This window comes from Chiloscyllium punctatum, chromosome 31, assembly GCF_047496795.1.
Source record: "Chiloscyllium punctatum isolate Juve2018m chromosome 31, sChiPun1.3, whole genome shotgun sequence".
NCBI lineage: Eukaryota > Metazoa > Chordata > Chondrichthyes > Orectolobiformes > Hemiscylliidae > Chiloscyllium > Chiloscyllium punctatum.
The window spans coordinates 28662039-28680169 of NC_092769.1; positions in this window are offsets into that span (position 1 = coordinate 28662039).

Consider the following 18131-nt stretch of genomic DNA (forward strand, 5'->3'; position numbering starts at 1 on the left):
CCCTGGGTGTGATGCAATGACAGTGTGAGGTCAGTCTGCTCTTCCCTGGGTGTGTTACATTGACAGAGTGGGGTCAGTCTGCTCTTCCCTGGATGTGTTACATTGATAGTGTGGGGTCAGTCTGTTCTTCCCTGGGTGGGTTACATTGACAGAGTGGGGTCAGTCTGGTCTTCCCTGGGTGGGTTACAATGACAGAGTGGGTCAGTCTGCTCTTCCCTGGGTGTGTTACATTGACAGAGTGGGGTCAGTCTGTTCTTCCCTGGGTGGGTTACATTGACAGAGTGGGGTCAGTCTGGTCTTCCCTGGTTGTGTTACATTGACAGAGGGGGGTCAGTCTGGTCTTCCATGGGTGTGTTACACTGACAGAGTGGGGTCAGTCTGCTCTTCCCTGGGTGTGTTACTTTGACAGTGTGGGGTCAGTCTGGTCTTCCCTGTTTGTGTTACATTGACAGAGTGGGGTCAGTCTGGTCTTCCCTGGGTTGGTTACATTGACAGAGTGGGGTCAGTCTGGTCTTCCCTGGTTGTGTTACATTGACAGAGTGGGGTCAGTCTGCTCTTCCCTGAGTGTGTTACACTGACAGAGTGGGGTCAGTCTGCTCTTCCCTGGGTGTGTTACATTGACATTGTGGGGTCAGTCTGGTCTTCCCTGGGTGTGTTACATTGACAGTGTGGGGTCAGTCTGTACTTCCCTGGGTGGGTTACATTGACAGAGTGGGGTCAGTCTGGTCTTCCCTGGGTGGGTTACAATGACAGAGTGGGTCAGTCTGCTCTTCCCTGGGTGTGTTACATTGACAGAGTGGGGTCAGTCTGTTCTTCCCTGTGTGGGTTACATTGACAGAGTTGGGTCAGTCTGGTCTTCCCTGGTTGTGTTACATTGACAGAGTGGGGTCAGTCTGCTCTTCCCTGGGTGTGTTACATTGACAGAGTGGGGTCAGTCTGCTCTTCCCTGGGTATGTAACATTGACAGTGTGGGATCAGTCTGGTCTTCCCTGTGTGTGTTACATTGACAGAGTGGGGTCAGTCTGGTCTTCCCTGGGTTGGTTACATTGACAGAGTGGTGTAAGTCTGGTCTTCCCTGGTTGTGTTACATTGACAGTGTGATGTCAGTCTGCTCTTCCCTGGGTGGGTTACATTGACAGAGTGGGGTCAGTCTGGTCTTCCCTGGGTGGGTTACAATGACAGAGTGGGTCAGTCTGCTCTTCCCTGGGTGTGTTACATTGACAGAGTGGGGTCAGTCTGCTCTTCCCTGGGTATGTAACATTGACAGTGTGGGGTCAGTTTGCTCTTCCCTGAGTGTGTTACACTGACATTGTGGGGTCAGTCTGGTCTTCCCTGGGTGTGTTACATTGACAGAGTGGGGTCAGTCTGGTCTTCCCTGGGTGTGTTACATTGACAGATTGCAGTCTGTCTGCTCTTCCCTGGGTGTGTTACATTGACAGAGTGGGGTCAGTCTGCTCTTCCCTGGGTGTGTTACACTGACAGAGTGGGGTCAGTCTGTTCTTCCCTGAGTGTGTTACATTGACAGAGTGAGGTCAGTCTGCTATTCACTGGGTGTGGAAATTGACCGAGTGAGGTCAGTGTGCTCTTCCCTGGGTGTGTTACATTGACAGAGTGGGGTCTGTCTATTCTTCCCTGGGTGTGTTACTTTGATAGAGTGTGGTCAGTCTGCTCTTACCTGGGTGTGTTACATTGACAGATTGCGGTCAGTCTGCTCTTCCCTGAGTATGTTACATTGACAGAGTGGGGTCAGTCTGCTCTTCCCTGGCTGTGTTACATTGACAGATTGCGCTCAATCTGCTCTTCCCTGGGTATGTTACATTCATAGAGTGGGGTCAATCTGATCTTCTCTGGGTGTGTTATATTGACAGAGTGGGTTCAGTCTCTTCTTCCCTGTGTGTATTACATTGACAGAGTGAGGTCAGTCTGCTATTCACTGGGTGTGTTACATTGACAGAGTGGGGTCAGTCTGCTCTTCCATGGGTGTGTTACACTGCCAGAGTCGGGTCAGTCTGCTCTTCACTGGGTGTGGTACATTGACAGAGTGGGGTCAGTCTGCTGTTCCCTAGGTCTGGTACATTGACAGTGTGTGGTCAGTCTGCTCTTCCCTGGGTGTGTTACATTGACAGAGTGGGGTCAGTCTGCTCTTCCCTGGGTGGGTTAGATTGACTGAGTGGGGTCTGTCTGCTCTTCCCTGGGTGTGTTACATTGACAGAGTGGGGTCAGTCTGCTCTTCCCTGGGTGTGTTACATTGACAGTGTGGGGTCAGTCTGTTCTTCCCTGGGTGGGTTACATTGTCACAGTGGGGTCAGTCTGGTCTTCCCTGGGTGGGTTACAATGACAGAGTGGGTCAGTCTGCTCTTCCCTGGGTGTGTTTCATTGACAGAGTGGGGTCAGTCTGTTTACCCTGGGTGGGTTACATTGACAGAGTGGGGTCAGTCTGGTCTTCCCTGGTTGTGTTACATTGACAAAGTGGGGTCAGTCTGGTCTTCCCTGGGTGTGTTACACTGACAGAGTGGGGTCAGTCTGCTCTGCCCTGGGTGTGTTACATTGACAGTGTGGGGTCAGTCTGGTCTTCCCTGTTTGTGTTACATTGACAGAGTGGGGTCAGTCTGTTCTTCCCTGTGTTGGTTACATTGACAGAGTGGGGTCAGTCTGGTCTTCCCTGGTTGTGTTACATTGACAGAGTGGGGTCAGTCTGCTCTTCCCTGAGTGTGTTACACTGACAGAGTGGGGTCAGTCTGCTCTTCCCTGGGTGTGTTACATTGACATTGTGGGGTCAGTCTGGTCTTCCCTGGGTGTGTTACATTGACAGAGTGGGGTCAGTCTGGTCTTCCCTGGGTGTGTTACATTGACAGATTGCAGTCCGTCTTCTCTTCCCTGGGTGTGTTACATTGACAGAGTGGGGTCAGTCTGCTCTTCCCTGGGTGTGTTCCACTGACAGAGTGGGGTCAGTCTGTTCTTCGCCGAGTGTGTTACATTGACAGAGTGAGGTCAGTCTGCTATTCACTGGGCGTGGTAATTGACCGAGTGAGGTCAGTGTGCTCTTCCCTGGGTGTGTTACCTTGACAGTGTGGATTCAGTCTGTTTTTTTTTACCTGGGTGGGTTACATTGACAGTGTGGGGTCAGTCTGGTCTTCCCTGCGTGGGTTACATTGACAGAGTGGGGTCAGTCTGGTCTTCCCTGGGTGTGTTACATTGACAGATTGCAGTCAGTCTGCTCTTCCCTGGGTGTGTTACATTGACAGAGTGGGGTCAGTCTGCTCTTCCCTGGGTGTGTTACACTGACAGAGTGGGGTCAGTCTGTTCTTCCCTGAGTGTGTTACATTGAAAGAGTGAGGTCAGTCTGCTATTCACTGGGTGTGGTAATTGACCGAGTGAGGTCAGTGTGCTCTTCCCTGGGATTGTTACATTGACAGAGTGGGGTCAGTCTGCTCTTCACTGGGTGTGTTACATTAACAGAGTGGGGTCATTCTGCTGTTCATTGGGTGTGGTTCATTGACAGAGTGGTGTCAGTCTGGTCTTCCCTGGGTGGGTTACAATGACAGTGTCGGGTCAGTCTGCTCTTCCATGGGTGTGTTACATTGACAGAATGGGGTCAGTATGCTCTTACCTGGGTGTGTTACTTTGACAGAGTGGGGTCAGTCTGGTCTTCCGTGGGTGTGTTACAATGACAGAGTGGGGTCAGTCTGCTCTTCGCTGGTTGTGATTCATTGACTGAGTGGGGTCAGTGTGTTCTTCCCTGGGTGTGTTTCATTGACAGAGTGAGGTCAGTCTGATCTTCCCTGGGTGGGTTACATTGACAGAGTGGGGTCAGTCTGCTCTTCCCTGGGTGTGTTACATTGACAGATTGCGCTCAGTCTGCTCTTCCCTTGGTATTTTACGTTCATTGAGTGGGGTCAATCTGATCTTCTCTGGGTGTGTTATATTGACAGAGTGGGTTCAGTCTCTTCTTCCCTGGGTGTATTACATTGACAGAGTGAGGTCAGTCTGCTATTCACTGGATGAGTTACATTGACAGAGTGGGGTCAGTCTGCTCTTCCATGGGTGTGTTACACTGCCAGAGTCGGGTCAGTCTGCTCTTCACTGGGTGTGGTACATTGACAGAGTGTGGTCAGTCTGCTGTTCCCTGGGTCTGGTACATTGACAGTGTGTGGTCAGTCTGCTCTTCCCTGGGTGTGTTACATTGACAGAGTGGGGTCAATCTGCTCTTCACTGGGTGTTTTACATTGACAGAGTGGGGTCAGTCTGCTCTACCCTGGGTGGGTTACGTTGACTGAGTGGGGTCTGTCTGCTCTTTCCTGGGTGTGTTACATTGACAGAGTGTGGTCAGTCTGCTCTTCCCTGGGCGTGTTACATTGACAGAGTGGGGTCAGTCTGATCTTCCCTGGGTGTGATGCAATGACAGTGTGAGGTCAGTCTGCTCTTCCCTGGGTGTGTTACATTGACAGAGTGGGGTCAGTCTGCTCTTCCCTGGATGTGTTACATTGATAGTGTGGGGTCAGTCTGTTCTTCCCTGGGTGGGTTACATTGACAGAGTGGGGTCAGTCTGGTCTTCCCTGGGTGGGTTACAATGACAGAGTGGGTCAGTCTGCTCTTCCCTGGGTGTGTTACATTGACAGAGTGGGGTCAGTCTGTTCTTCGCTGGGTGGGTTACATTGACAGAGTGGGGTCAGTCTGGTCTTCCCTGGTTGTGTTACATTGACAGAGGGGGGTCAGTCTGGTCTTCCATGGGTGTGTTACACTGACAGAGTGGGGTCAGTCTGCTCTTCCCTGGGTGTGTTACTTTGACAGTGTGGGGTCAGTCTGGTCTTCCCTGTTTGTGTTACATTGACAGAGTGGGGTCAGTCTGGTCTTCCCTGGGTTGGTTACATTGACAGAGTGGGGTCAGTCTGGTCTTCCCTGGTTGTGTTACATTGACAGAGTGGGGTCAGTCTGCTCTTCCCTGAGTGTGTTACACTGACAGAGTGGGGTCAGTCTGCTCTTCCCTGGGTGTGTTACATTGACATTGTGGGCTCAGTCTGGTCTTCCCTGGGTGTGTTACATTGACAGTGTGGGGTCAGTCTGTACTTCCCTGGGTGGGTTACATTGACAGAGTGGGGTCAGTCTGGTCTTCCCTGGGTGGGTTACAATGACAGAGTGGGTCAGTCTGCTCTTCCCTGGGTGTGTTACATTGACAGAGTGGGGTCAGTCTGTTCTTCCCTGTGTGGGTTACATTGACAGAGTTGGGTCAGTCTGGTCTTCCCTGGTTGTGTTACATTGACAGAGTGGGGTCAGTCTGCTCTTCCCTGGGTGTGTTACATTGACAGAGTGGGGTCAGTCTGCTCTTCCCTGGGTATGTAACATTGACAGTGTGGGATCAGTCTGGTCTTCCCTGTGTGTGTTACATTGACAGAGTGGGGTCAGTCTGGTCTTCCCTGGGTTGGTTACATTGACAGAGTGGTGTAAGTCTGGTCTTCCCTGGTTGTGTTACATTGACAGTGTGATGTCAGTCTGCTCTTCCCTGGGTGGGTTACATTGACAGAGTGGGGTCAGTCTGGTCTTCCCTGGGTGGGTTACAATGACAGAGTGGGTCAGTCTGCTCTTCCCTGGGTGTGTTACATTGACAGAGTGGGGTCAGTCTGCTCTTCCCTGGGTGTGTTTCATTGACAGAGTGAGGTCAGTCTGATCTTCCCTGGGTGGGTTACATTGACAGAGTGGGGTCGGTCTGGTCTTCGCTGGGTGGGTTACAATGACAGTGTGGGGTCAGTCTGCTCTTCCATGGGTGTGTTACATTGACAGAATGGGGTCAGTCTGCTCTTCCCTGGGTGTGTTACATTGACAGAGTGGGGTCAGTCTGCTCTTCCCTGGGTTTGTTACATTGACAGTGTGATGTCAGTCTGCTCTTCCCTGGGTCTGTTACATTGACAGAGTGGGGTCAGTCTGATCTTCCCTGGCTGTGTTACATTGACAGAGTGGGGTCTGTCTATTCTTCCCTGGGTGCGTTACTTTGATAGAGTGTGGTCAGTCTGCTCTTACCTGGGTGTGTTACATTGACAGATTGCGGTCAGTCTGCTCTTCCCTGTGTATGTTACATTGACAGAGTGGTGTCAGTCTGCTCTTCCCTGGGTGTGTTACACTGACAGAGTCGGGTCAGTCTGCTGTTCAGTGGGTGTGGTTCATTGACAGAGTGTGGTCAGTCTGCTCTTCCCTGGGTGTGTTACATTGACTGAGTGGGGTCAGTCTTGTCTTCCCTGGTTGTGTTACATTGACAGAGTGTGGTCAGTCTGCTCTTTCCTGGGTGTGTTACATTGACAGAGTGGGGTCAGTCTGCTCTTCCCTGTGTGTGTTACATTGACAGAGTGGGGTCAGTCTGGTCTTCCCTGGGTGGGTTACAATGACAGACTGGGTCAGTCTGTTCTTCCCTGGGTGTGTTACATTGACAGAGTGAGGTCAGTCTGCCCTGCCCTGGGTGGGTTACATTGACAGAGTGGGGTCAGTCTGGTCTTCCCTGGTTGTGTTACATTGATAGAGTCGGGTCAGTCTGCTCTTCCTTGTGTGTGTTGCATTGACAGAGTTGGGTCAGTCTGCTCTTCCCTGGGTGTGTTACACTGACAGAGTGGGGTCAGTCTGTTCTTCCCTGAGTGTGTTACATTGACAGAGTGAGGTCAGTCTGCTATTCACTGGGTGTGGTAATTGACCGAGTGAGGTCAGTCTGCTCTTCCCTGGGTGTGTTACTTTGACAGAGTGGGGTCAGTCTGCTCTTCCTTCGGTGTGTTACATTGACAGTGTGGGGTCAGTCTGTTCTTCCCTGGGTGGGTTACATTGACAGAGTGGGGTCAGTCTGGTCTTCCCTGGGTGGGTTACAATGACAGAGTGGGTCAGTCTGCTCTTCCCTGGGTGTGTTACACTGACAGAGTGGGGTCAGTCTGCTCTGCCCTGGGTGTGTTACATTGACAGTGTGGGGTCAGTCTCGTCTTCCCTGTTTGTGTTACATTGACAGAGTGGGGTCAGTCTGTTCTTCCCTGGGTTGGTTACATTGACAGAGTGGGGTCAGTCTGGTCTTCCCTGGTTGTGTTACATTGACAGAGTGGGGTCAGTCTGCTCTTCCCTGAGTGTGTTACACTGACAGAGTGGGGTCAGTCTGCTCTTCCCTGGGTGTGTTACATTGACATTGTGGGGTCAGTCTGGTCTTCCCTGGGTGTGTTACATTGACAGAGTGGGGTCAGTCTGGTCTTCCCTGGGTGTGTTACATTGACAGATTGCAGTCCGTCTTCTCTTCCCTGGGTGTGTTACATTGACAGAGTGGGGTCAGTCTGCTCTTCCCTGGGTGTGTTACACTGACAAAGTGGGGTCAGTCTGTTCTTCCCTGAGTGTGTTACATTGACAGAGTGAGGTCAGTCTGCTATTCACTGGGCGTGGTAATTGACCGAGTGAGGTCAGTGTGCTCTTCCCTGGGTGTGTTTCATTGACAGTGTGGGTTCAGTCTGTTTTTTTTTACCTGGGTGGGTTACATTGACAGTGTGGGGTCAGTCTGGTCTTCCCTGCGTGGGTTACATTGACAGAGTGGGGTCAGTCTGGTCTTCCCTGGGTGTGTTACATTGACAGATTGCATTCAGTCTGCTCTTCCCTGGGTGTGTTACATTGACAGAGTGGGGTCAGTCTGCTCTTCCCTGGGTGTGTTACACTGACAGAGTGGGGTCAGTCTGTTCTTCCCTAGGTGTGTTACATTGAAAGAGTGAGGTCAGTCTGCTATTCACTGGGTGTGGTAATTGACCGAGTGAGGTCAGTGTGCTCTTCCCTGGGATTGTTACATTGACAGAGTGGGGTCAGTCTGCTCTTCACTGGGTGTGTTACATTAACAGAGTGGGGTCAGTCTGCTGTTCATTGGGTGTGGTTCATTGACAGAGTGGTGTCAGTCTGGTCTTCCCTGGGTGGGTTACAATGACAGTGTCGGGTCAGTCTGCTCTTCCATGGGTGTGTTACATTGACAGAATGGGGTCAGTCTGCTCTTACCTGGGTGTGTTACATTGACAGAGTGGGGTCAGTCTGGTCTTCCCTGGGTGTGTTACAATGACAGAGTGGGGTCAGTCTGCTCTTCGCTGGTTGTGATTCATTGACTGAGTGGGGTCAGTGTGTTCTTCCCTGGGTGTGTTTCATTGACAGAGTGAGGTTAGTCTGATCTTCCCTGGGTGGGTTACATTGACAGAGTGGGGTCAGTCTGGTCTTCGCTGGGTGGGTTACAATGACAGTGTGGGGTCAGTCTGCTCTTCCATGGGTGTGTTACATTGACAGAATGGGGTCAGTCTGCTCTTCCCTGGGTGTGTTACATTGACAGTGTGATGTCAGTCTGCTCTTCCCTGGGTCTGTTACATTGACAGTGTGAGGTCAGTCTGATCTTCCCTGGCTGTGTTACATTGACAGAGTGGGGCCTGTCTATTCTTCCCTGGGTGTGTTACTTTGATAGAGTGTGGTCAGTCTGCTCTTACCTGGGTGTGTTACATTGACAGATTGCGGTCAGTCTGCTCTTCCCTGTGTATGTTACATTGACAGAGTGGTGTCAGTCTGCTCTTCCCTGGGTGTGTTACACTGACAGAGTCGGGTCAGTCTGCTGTTCAGTGGGTGTGGTTCATTGACAGAGTGTGGTCAGTCTGCTCTTCCCTGGGTGTGTTACATTGACTGAGTGGGGTCGGACTGCTCTTCCCTGGGTGTGTTACATTGACAGAGTGGGGTCAGTCTTGTCTTCCCTGGGTGTGTTACATTGACAGAGTGTGGTCAATCTGCTCTTTCCTGGGTGTGTTACATTGACAGAGTGGGGTCAGTCTGCTCTTCCCTGTGTGTGTTACATTGACAGAGTGGTGTCAGTCTGGTCTTCCCTGGGTGGGTTACAATGACAGACTGGGTCAGTCTGTTCTTCCCTGGGTGTGTTACATTGACAGAGTGAGGTCAGTCTGCCCTGCCCTGGGTGGGTTACATTGACAGAGTGGGGTCAGTCTGGTCTTCCCTGGTTGTGTTACATTGATAGAGTCGGGTCAGTCTGCTCTTCCTTGTGTGTGTTACATTGACAGAGTTGGGTCAGTCTGCTCTTCCCTGGGTGTGTTACACTGACAGAGTGGGGTCAGTCTGTTCTTCCCTGAGTGTGTTACATTGACAGAGTGAGGTCAGTCTGCTATTCACTGGGTGTGGTAATTGACCGAGTGAGGTCAGTCTGCTCTTCCCTGGGTGTGTTACATTGACAGAGTGGGGTCAGTCTGCTCTTCCCTCGGTGTGTTACATTGACAGTGTGGGGTCAGTCTGTTCTTCCCTGGGTGGGTTACATTGACAGGGTGGGGTCAGTCTGGTCTTCCCTGGGTGGGTTACAATGACAGAGTGGGTCAGTCTGCTCTTCCCTGGGTGTGTTACATTGACAGAATGGGGTCAGTCTGCTCTTACCTGGGTGTGTTACATTGACAGAGTGGGGTCAGTCTGGTCTTCCCTGGGTGTGTTACAATGACAGAGTAGGGTCAGTCTGCTCTTCGCTGGTTGTGATTCATTGACTGAGTGGGGTCAGTGTGTTCTTCCCTGGGTGTGTTTCATTGACAGAGTGAGGTTAGTCTGATCTTCCCTGGGTGGGTTACATTGACAGAGTGGGGTCAGTCTGGTCTTCGCTGGGTGGGTTACAATGACAGTGTGGGGTCAGTCTGCTCTTCCATGGGTGTGTTACATTGACAGAATGGGGTCAGTCTGCTCTTCCCTGGGTGTGTTACATTGACAGTGTGATGTCAGTCTGCTCTTCCCTGGGTCTGTTACATTGACAGTGTGAGGTCAGTCTGATCTTCCCTGGCTGTGTTACATTGACAGAGTGGGGCCTGTCTATTCTTCCCTGGGTGTGTTACTTTGATAGAGTGTGGTCAGTCTGCTCTTACCTGGGTGTGTTACATTGACAGATTGCGGTCAGTCTGCTCTTCCCTGTGTATGTTACATTGACAGAGTGGTGTCAGTCTGCTCTTCCCTGGGTGTGTTACACTGACAGAGTCGGGTCAGTCTGCTGTTCAGTGGGTGTGGTTCATTGACAGAGTGTGGTCAGTCTGCTCTTCCCTGGGTGTGTTACATTGACTGAGTGGGGTCGGACTGCTCTTCCCTGGGTGTGTTACATTGACAGAGTGGGGTCAGTCTTGTCTTCCCTGGGTGTGTTACATTGACAGAGTGTGGTCAATCTGCTCTTTCCTGGGTGTGTTACATTGACAGAGTGGGGTCAGTCTGCTCTTCCCTGTGTGTGTTACATTGACAGAGTGGTGTCAGTCTGGTCTTCCCTGGGTGGGTTACAATGACAGACTGGGTCAGTCTGTTCTTCCCTGGGTGTGTTACATTGACAGAGTGAGGTCAGTCTGCCCTGCCCTGGGTGGGTTACATTGACAGAGTGGGGTCAGTCTGGTCTTCCCTGGTTGTGTTACATTGATAGAGTCGGGTCAGTCTGCTCTTCCTTGTGTGTGTTACATTGACAGAGTTGGGTCAGTCTGCTCTTCCCTGGGTGTGTTACACTGACAGAGTGGGGTCAGTCTGTTCTTCCCTGAGTGTGTTACATTGACAGAGTGAGGTCAGTCTGCTATTCACTGGGTGTGGTAATTGACCGAGTGAGGTCAGTCTGCTCTTCCCTGGGTGTGTTACATTGACAGAGTGGGGTCAGTCTGCTCTTCCCTCGGTGTGTTACATTGACAGTGTGGGGTCAGTCTGTTCTTCCCTGGGTGGGTTACATTGACAGGGTGGGGTCAGTCTGGTCTTCCCTGGGTGGGTTACAATGACAGAGTGGGTCAGTCTGCTCTTCCCTGGGTGTGTTACACTGACAGAGTGGGGTCAGTCTGCTCTGCCCTGGGTGTGTTACATTGACAGTGTGGGGTCAGTCTGGTCTTCCCTGTTTGTGTTACATTGACAGAGTGGGGTCAGTCTGTTCTTCCCTGGGTTGGTTACATTGACAGAGTGGGGTCAGTCTGGTCTTCCCTGGTTGTGTTACATTGACAGAGTGGGGTCAGTCTGCTCTTCCCTGAGTGTGTTACACTGACAGAGTGGGGTCAGTCTGCTCTTCCCTGGGTGTGTTACATTGACATTGTGGGGTCAGTCTGGTCTTCCCTGGGTGTGTTACATTGACAGAGTGGGGTCAGTCTGGTCTTCCCTGGGTGTGTTACATTGACAGATTGCAGTCCGTCTTCTCTTCCCTGGGTGTGTTACATTGACAGAGTGGGGTCAGTCTGCTCTTCCCTGGGTGTGTTACACTGACAGAGTGGGGTCAGTCTGTTCTTCCCTGAGTGTGTTACATTGACAGAGTGAGGTCAGTCTGCTATTCACTGGGCGTGGTAATTGACCGAGTGAGGTCAGTGTGCTCTTCCCTGGGTGTGTTACATTGACAGTGTGGGTTCAGTCTGTTTTTTTTTTCCCTGGGTGTGTTACATTGACAGTGTGGGGTCAGTCTGTTCTTCCCTGCGTGGGTTACATTGACAGAGTGGGGTCAGTCTGGTCTTTCCTGGGTGAGTGACATTGACAGATTGCAGTCAGTCTGCTCTTCCCTGGGTGTGTTACATTGACAGAGTGGGGTCAGTCTGCTCTTCCCTGGGTGTGTTACACTGACAGAGTGGGGTCAGTCTGTTCTTCCCTAAGTGTGTTACATTGAAAGAGTGAGGTCAGTCTGCTATTCACTGGGTGTGGTAATTGACCGAGTGAGGTCAGTGTGCTCTTCCCTGGGATTGTTACATTGACAGAGTGGGGTCAGTCTGCTCTTCACTGGGTGTGTTACATTAACAGAGTGGGGTCAGTCTGCTGTTCATTGGGTGTGGTTCATTGACAGAGTGGTGTCAGTCTGGTCTTCCCTGGGTGGGTTACAATGACAGTGTCGGGTCAGTCTGCTCTTCCATGGGTGTGTTACATTGACAGAATGGGGTCAGTCTGCTCTTACCTGGGTGTGTTACATTGACAGAGTGGGGTCAGTCTGGTCTTCCCTGGGTGTGTTACAATGACAGAGTGGGGTCAGTCTGCTCTTCGCTGGTTGTGATTCATTGACTGAGTGGGGTCAGTGTGTTCTTCCCTGGGTGTGTTACATTGACAGAGTGAGGTCAGTCTGATCTTCCCTGGGTGGGTTACATTGACAGAGTGGGGTCAGTCTGGTCTTCGCTGGGTGGGTTACAATGACAGTGTGGGGTCAGTCTGCTCTTCCATGGGTTTGTTACATTGACAGAATGGGGTCAGTCTGCTCTTCCCTGGGTGTGTTACATTGACAGAGTGGGGTCAGTCTGCTCTTCCCTGGGTGTGTTACATTGACAGTGTGATGTCAGTCTGCTCTTCCCTGGGTCTGTTACATTGACAGAGTGGGGTCAGTCTGATCTTCCCTGGCTGTGTTACATTGACAGAGTGGGGTCTGTCTATTCTTCCCTGGGTGTGTTACATTGACAGATTGCGCTCAGTCTGCTCTTCCCTGTGTATGTTACATTGACAGAGTGGTGTCAGTCTGCTCTTCCCTGGGTGTGTTACACTGACAGAGTCGGGTCAGTCTGCTGTTCAGTGGGTGTGGTTCATTGACAGAGTGTGGTCAGTCTGCTCTTCCCTGGGTGTGTTACATTGACTGAGTGGGGTCGTACTGCTCTTCCCTGGGTGTGTTACATTGACAGAGTGGGGTCAGTCTTGTCTTCCCTGGGTGTGTTACATTGACAGAGTGTGGTCAGTCTGCTCTTTCCTGGGTGTGTTACATTGAATGAGTGGGGTCAGTCTGCTCTTCCCTGTGTGTGTAACATTGACAGAGTGGGGTCAGTCTGGTCTTCCCTGGGTGGGTTACAATGACAGACTGGGTCAGTCTGTTCTTCCCTGGGTGTGTTACATTGACAGAGTGAGGTCAGTCTGCCCTGCCCTGGGTGGGTTACATTGACAGAGTGGGGTCAGTCTGGTCTTCCCTGGTTGTGTTACATTGATAGAGTCGGGTCAGTCTGCTCTTCCTTGTGTGTGTTACATTGACAGAGTTGGGTCAGTCTGCTCTTCCCTGGGTGTGTTACACTGACAGAGTGGGGTCAGTCTGTTCTTCCCTGAGTGTGTTACATTGACAGAGTGAGGTCAGTCTGCTATTCACTGGGTGTGGTAATTGACCGAGTGAGGTCAGTCTGCTCTTCCCTGGGTGTGTTACATTGACAGAGTGGGGTCAGTCTGCTCTTCCCTCGGTGTGTTACATTGACAGTGTGGGGTCAGTCTGTTCTTCCCTGGGTGGGTTACATTGACAGAGTGGGGTCAGTCTGGTCTTCCCTGGGTGGGTTACAATGACAGAGTGGGTCAGTCTGCTCTTCCCTGGGTGTGTTACATTGACTGAGTGGGGTCGTACTGCTCTTCCCTGGGTGTGTTACATTGACAGAGTGGGGTCAGTCTTGTCTTCCCTGGGTGTGTTACATTGACAGAGTGTGGTCAGTCTGCTCTTTCCTGGGTGTGTTACATTGACAGAGTGGGGTCAGTCTGCTCTTCCCTGTGTGTGTTACATTGACAGAGTGGGGTCAGTCTGGTTTTCCCTGGGTGGGTTACAATGACAGACTGGGTCAGTCTGTTCTTCCCTGGGTGTGTTACATTGACAGAGTGAGGTCAGTCTGCCCTGCCCTGGGTGGGTTACATTGACAGAGTGGGGTCAGTCTGGTCTTCCCTGGTTGTGTTACATTGATAGAGTCGGGTCAGTCTGCTCTTCCTTGTGTGTGTTACATTGACAGAGTTGGGTCAGTCTGCTCTTCCCTGGGTGTGTTACACTGACAGAGTGGGGTCAGTCTGTTCTTCCCTGAGTGTGTTACATTGACAGAGTGAGGTCAGTCTGCTATTCACTGGGTGTGGTAATTGACCGAGTGAGGTCAGTCTGCTCTTCCCTGGGTGTGTTACATTGACAGAGTGGGGTCAGTCTGCTCTTCCCTCGGTGTGTTACATTGACAGTGTGGGGTCAGTCTGTTCTTCCCTGGGTGGGTTACATTGACAGAGTGGGGTCAGTCTGGTCTTCCCTGGGTGGGTTACAATGACAGAGTGGGTCAGTGTGCTCTTCCCTGGGTGTGTTACATTGACAGAGTGGGGTCAGTCTGTTCTTCCCTGTGTGGGTTACATTGACAGAGTTGGGTCTGTCTTGTCTTCCCTGGTTGTGTTACATTGACAGAGTGGGGTTAGTCTGCTCTTCCCTGGGTGTGTTACATTGACAGAGTGGGGTCAGTCTGCTCTTCCCTGGGTATGTTACATTGACAGTGTGGGATCAGTCTGGTCTTCCCTGTGTGTGTTACATTGACAGAGTGGGGTCAGTCTGATCTTCCCTGGGTGTGATACAATGACAGTGTGAGGTCAGTCTGGTCTTCCCTGGTTGTGTTACATTGACAGAGTGGGGTCAGTCTGCTCTTCCCTGGGTGTGTTACATTGACAGATTGCGCTCAGTCTGCTCTTCCCTGGGTATGTTACATTCATAGAGTGGGGTCAATCTGATCTTCTCTGGGTGTGTTATATTGACAGAGTGGGTTCAGTCTCTTCTTCCCTGGGTGTATTACATTGACAGAGTGAGGTCAGTCTGCTATTCACTGGGTGTGTTACATTGACAGAGTGGGGTCAGTCTGCTCTTCCATGGGTGTGTTACACTGCCAGAGTCGGGTCAGTCTGCTCTTCACTGGGTGTGGTACATTGACAGAGTGGGGTCAGTCTGCTGTTCCCTAGGTCTGGTACATTGACAGTGTGTGGTCAGTCTGCTCTTCCCTGGGTGTGTTACATTGACAGAGTGGGGTCAGTCTGCTCTTCCCTGGGTGGGTTACATTGACTGAGTGGGGTCTGTCAGCTCTTCCCTGGGTGTGTTACATTGACAGAGTGGGGTCAGTCTGCTCTTCCCTGGGTGTGTTACATTGACAGTGTGGGGTCAGTCTGTTCTTCCCTGGGTGGGTTACATTGACAGAGTGGGGTCAGTCTGGTCTTCCCTGGGTGGGTTACAATGACAGAGTGGGTCAGTCTGCTCTTCCCTGGGTGTGTTACATTGACAGAATGGGGTCAGTCTGTTCTTCCCTGGGTGGGTTACATTGACAGAGTGGGGTCAGTCTGGTCTTCTCTGGTTGTGTTACATTGACAGAGGGGGGTCAGTCTGGTCTTCCCTGGGTGTGTTACACTGACAGAGTGGGGTCAGTCTGCTCTGCCCTGGGTGTGTTACATTGACAGTGTGGGGTCAGTCTGGTCTTCCCTGTTTGTGTTACATTGACAGAGTGGGGTCAGTCTGTTCTTCCCTGGGTTGGTTACGTTGACAGAGTGGGGTCAGTCTGGTCTTCCCTGGTTGTGTTACATTGACAGAGTGGGGTCAGTCTGCTCTTCCCTGAGTGTGTTACATTGACATTGTGGGGTCAGTCTCGTCTTCCCTGGGTGTGTTACATTGACAGAGTGGGGTCAGTCTGGTCTTCCCTGGTTGTGTTACACTGACAGAGTGGGGTCAGTCTGCTCTTCCCTGGGTGTGTTACATTGACATTGTGGGGTCAGTCTGGTCTTCCCTGGGTGTGTTACATTGACAGAGTGGGGTCAGTCTGGTCTTCCCTGGGTGTGATACATTGACAGATTGCAGTCAGTCTGCTCATCCCTGGGTGTGTTACATTGACAGAGTGGGGTCAGTCTGCTCTTCCCTGGGTGTGTTACACTGACAGAGTGGGGTCAGTCTGTTCTTCCCTGAGTGTGTTACATTGACAGTTTGAGGTCAGTCTGCTTTTCACTGGGCGTGGTAATTGACCGAGTGAGATCAGTGTGCTCTTCCCTGGGTGTGTTACATTGACAGTGTGGGTTCAGTCTGTTTTTTTTTACCTGGGTGGGTTACATTGACAGTGTGGGGTCAGGCTGGTCTTCCCTGCGTGGGTTACATTGACAGAGTGGGGTCAGTCTGGTCTTCCCTGGGTGTGTTACATTGACAGATTGCCGTCAGTCTGCTCTTCCCTGGGTGTGTTACATTGACAGAGTGGGGTCAGTCTGCTCTTCCCTGGGTGTGTTACACTGACAGAGTGGGGTCAGTCTGTTCTTCCCTGAGTGTGTTACATTGAAAGAGTGAGGTCAGTCTGCTGTTCACTGGGTTTGGTAATTGACCGAGTGAGGTCAGTGTGCTCTTCCCTGGGATTGTTACATTGACAGAGTGAGGTCAGTCTGCTCTTCACTGGGTGTGTTACATTTACAGAGTGGGGTCAGTCTGCTGTTCATTGGGTGTGGTTCATTGACAGAGTGGTGTCAGTCTGGTCTTCCCTGGGTGGGTTACAATGACAGTGTCGGGTCAGTCTGCTCTTCCATGGGTGTGTTACATTGACAGAATGGGGTCAGTCTGCTCTTACCTGGGTGTGTTACATTGACAGAGTGGGGTCAGTCTGGTCCTCCCTGGGTGTGTTACAATGACAGAGTGGGGTCAGTCTGCTCTTCGCTGGTTGTGATTCATTGACTGAGTGGGGTCAGTGTGTTCTTCCCTGGGTGTGTTACATTGACAGAGTGAGGTCAGTCTGATCTTCCCTGGGTGGGTTACATTGACAGAGTGGGGTCAGTCTGGTCTTCGCTGGGTGTGTTACATTGACAGTGTGGGGTCAGTCTGTTCTTCCCTGGGTGGGTTACATTGACAGAGTGGGGTCAGTCTGGTCTTCCCTGGGTGGGTTACAATGACAGAGTGGGTCAGTGTGCTCTTCCCTGGGTGTGTTACATTGACAGAGTGGGGTCAGTCTGTTCTTCCCTGTGTGGGTTACATTGACAGAGTTGGGTCTGTCTTGTCTTCCCTGGTTGTGTTACATTGACAGAGTGGGGTTAGTCTGCTCTTCCCTGGGTGTGTTACATTGACAGAGTGGGGTCAGTCTGCTCTTCCCTGGGTATGTTACATTGACAGTGTGGGATCAGTCTGGTCTTCCCTGTGTGTGTTACATTGACAGAGTGGGGTCAGTCTGATCTTCCCTGGGTGTGATACAATGACAGTGTGAGGTCAGTCTGGTCTTCCCTGGTTGTGTTACATTGACAGAGTGGGGTCAGTCTGCTCTTCCCTGGGTGTGTTACATTGACAGATTGCGCTCAGTCTGCTCTTCCCTGGGTATGTTACATTCATAGAGTGGGGTCAATCTGATCTTCTCTGGGTGTGTTATATTGACAGAGTGGGTTCAGTCTCTTCTTCCCTGGGTGTATTACATTGACAGAGTGAGGTCAGTCTGCTATTCACTGGGTGTGTTACATTGACAGAGTGGGGTCAGTCTGCTCTTCCATGGGTGTGTTACACTGCCAGAGTCGGGTCAGTCTGCTCTTCACTGGGTGTGGTACATTGACAGAGTGGGGTCAGTCTGCTGTTCCCTAGGTCTGGTACATTGACAGTGTGTGGTCAGTCTGCTCTTCCCTGGGTGTGTTACATTGACAGAGTGGGGTCAGTCTGCTCTTCCCTGGGTGGGTTACATTGACTGAGTGGGGTCTGTCAGCTCTTCCCTGGGTGTGTTACATTGACAGAGTGGGGTCAGTCTGCTCTTCCCTGGGTGTGTTACATTGACAGTGTGGGGTCAGTCTGTTCTTCCCTGGGTGGGTTACATTGACAGAGTGGGGTCAGTCTGGTCTTCCCTGGGTGGGTTACAATGACAGAGTGGGTCAGTCTGCTCTTCCCTGGGTGTGTTACATTGACAGAATGGGGTCAGTCTGTTCTTCCCTGGGTGGGTTACATTGACAGAGTGGGGTCAGTCTGGTCTTCTCTGGTTGTGTTACATTGACAGAGGGGGGTCAGTCTGGTCTTCCCTGGGTGTGTTACACTGACAGAGTGGGGTCAGTCTGCTCTGCCCTGGGTGTGTTACATTGACAGTGTGGGGTCAGTCTGGTCTTCCCTGTTTGTGTTACATTGACAGAGTGGGGTCAGTCTGTTCTTCCCTGGGTTGGTTACGTTGACAGAGTGGGGTCAGTCTGGTCTTCCCTGGTTGTGTTACATTGACAGAGTGGGGTCAGTCTGCTCTTCCCTGAGTGTGTTACATTGACATTGTGGGGTCAGTCTCGTCTTCCCTGGGTGTGTTACATTGACAGAGTGGGGTCAGTCTGGTCTTCCCTGGTTGTGTTACACTGACAGAGTGGGGTCAGTCTGCTCTTCCCTGGGTGTGTTACATTGACATTGTGGGGTCAGTCTGGTCTTCCCTGGGTGTGTTACATTGACAGAGTGGGGTCAGTCTGGTCTTCCC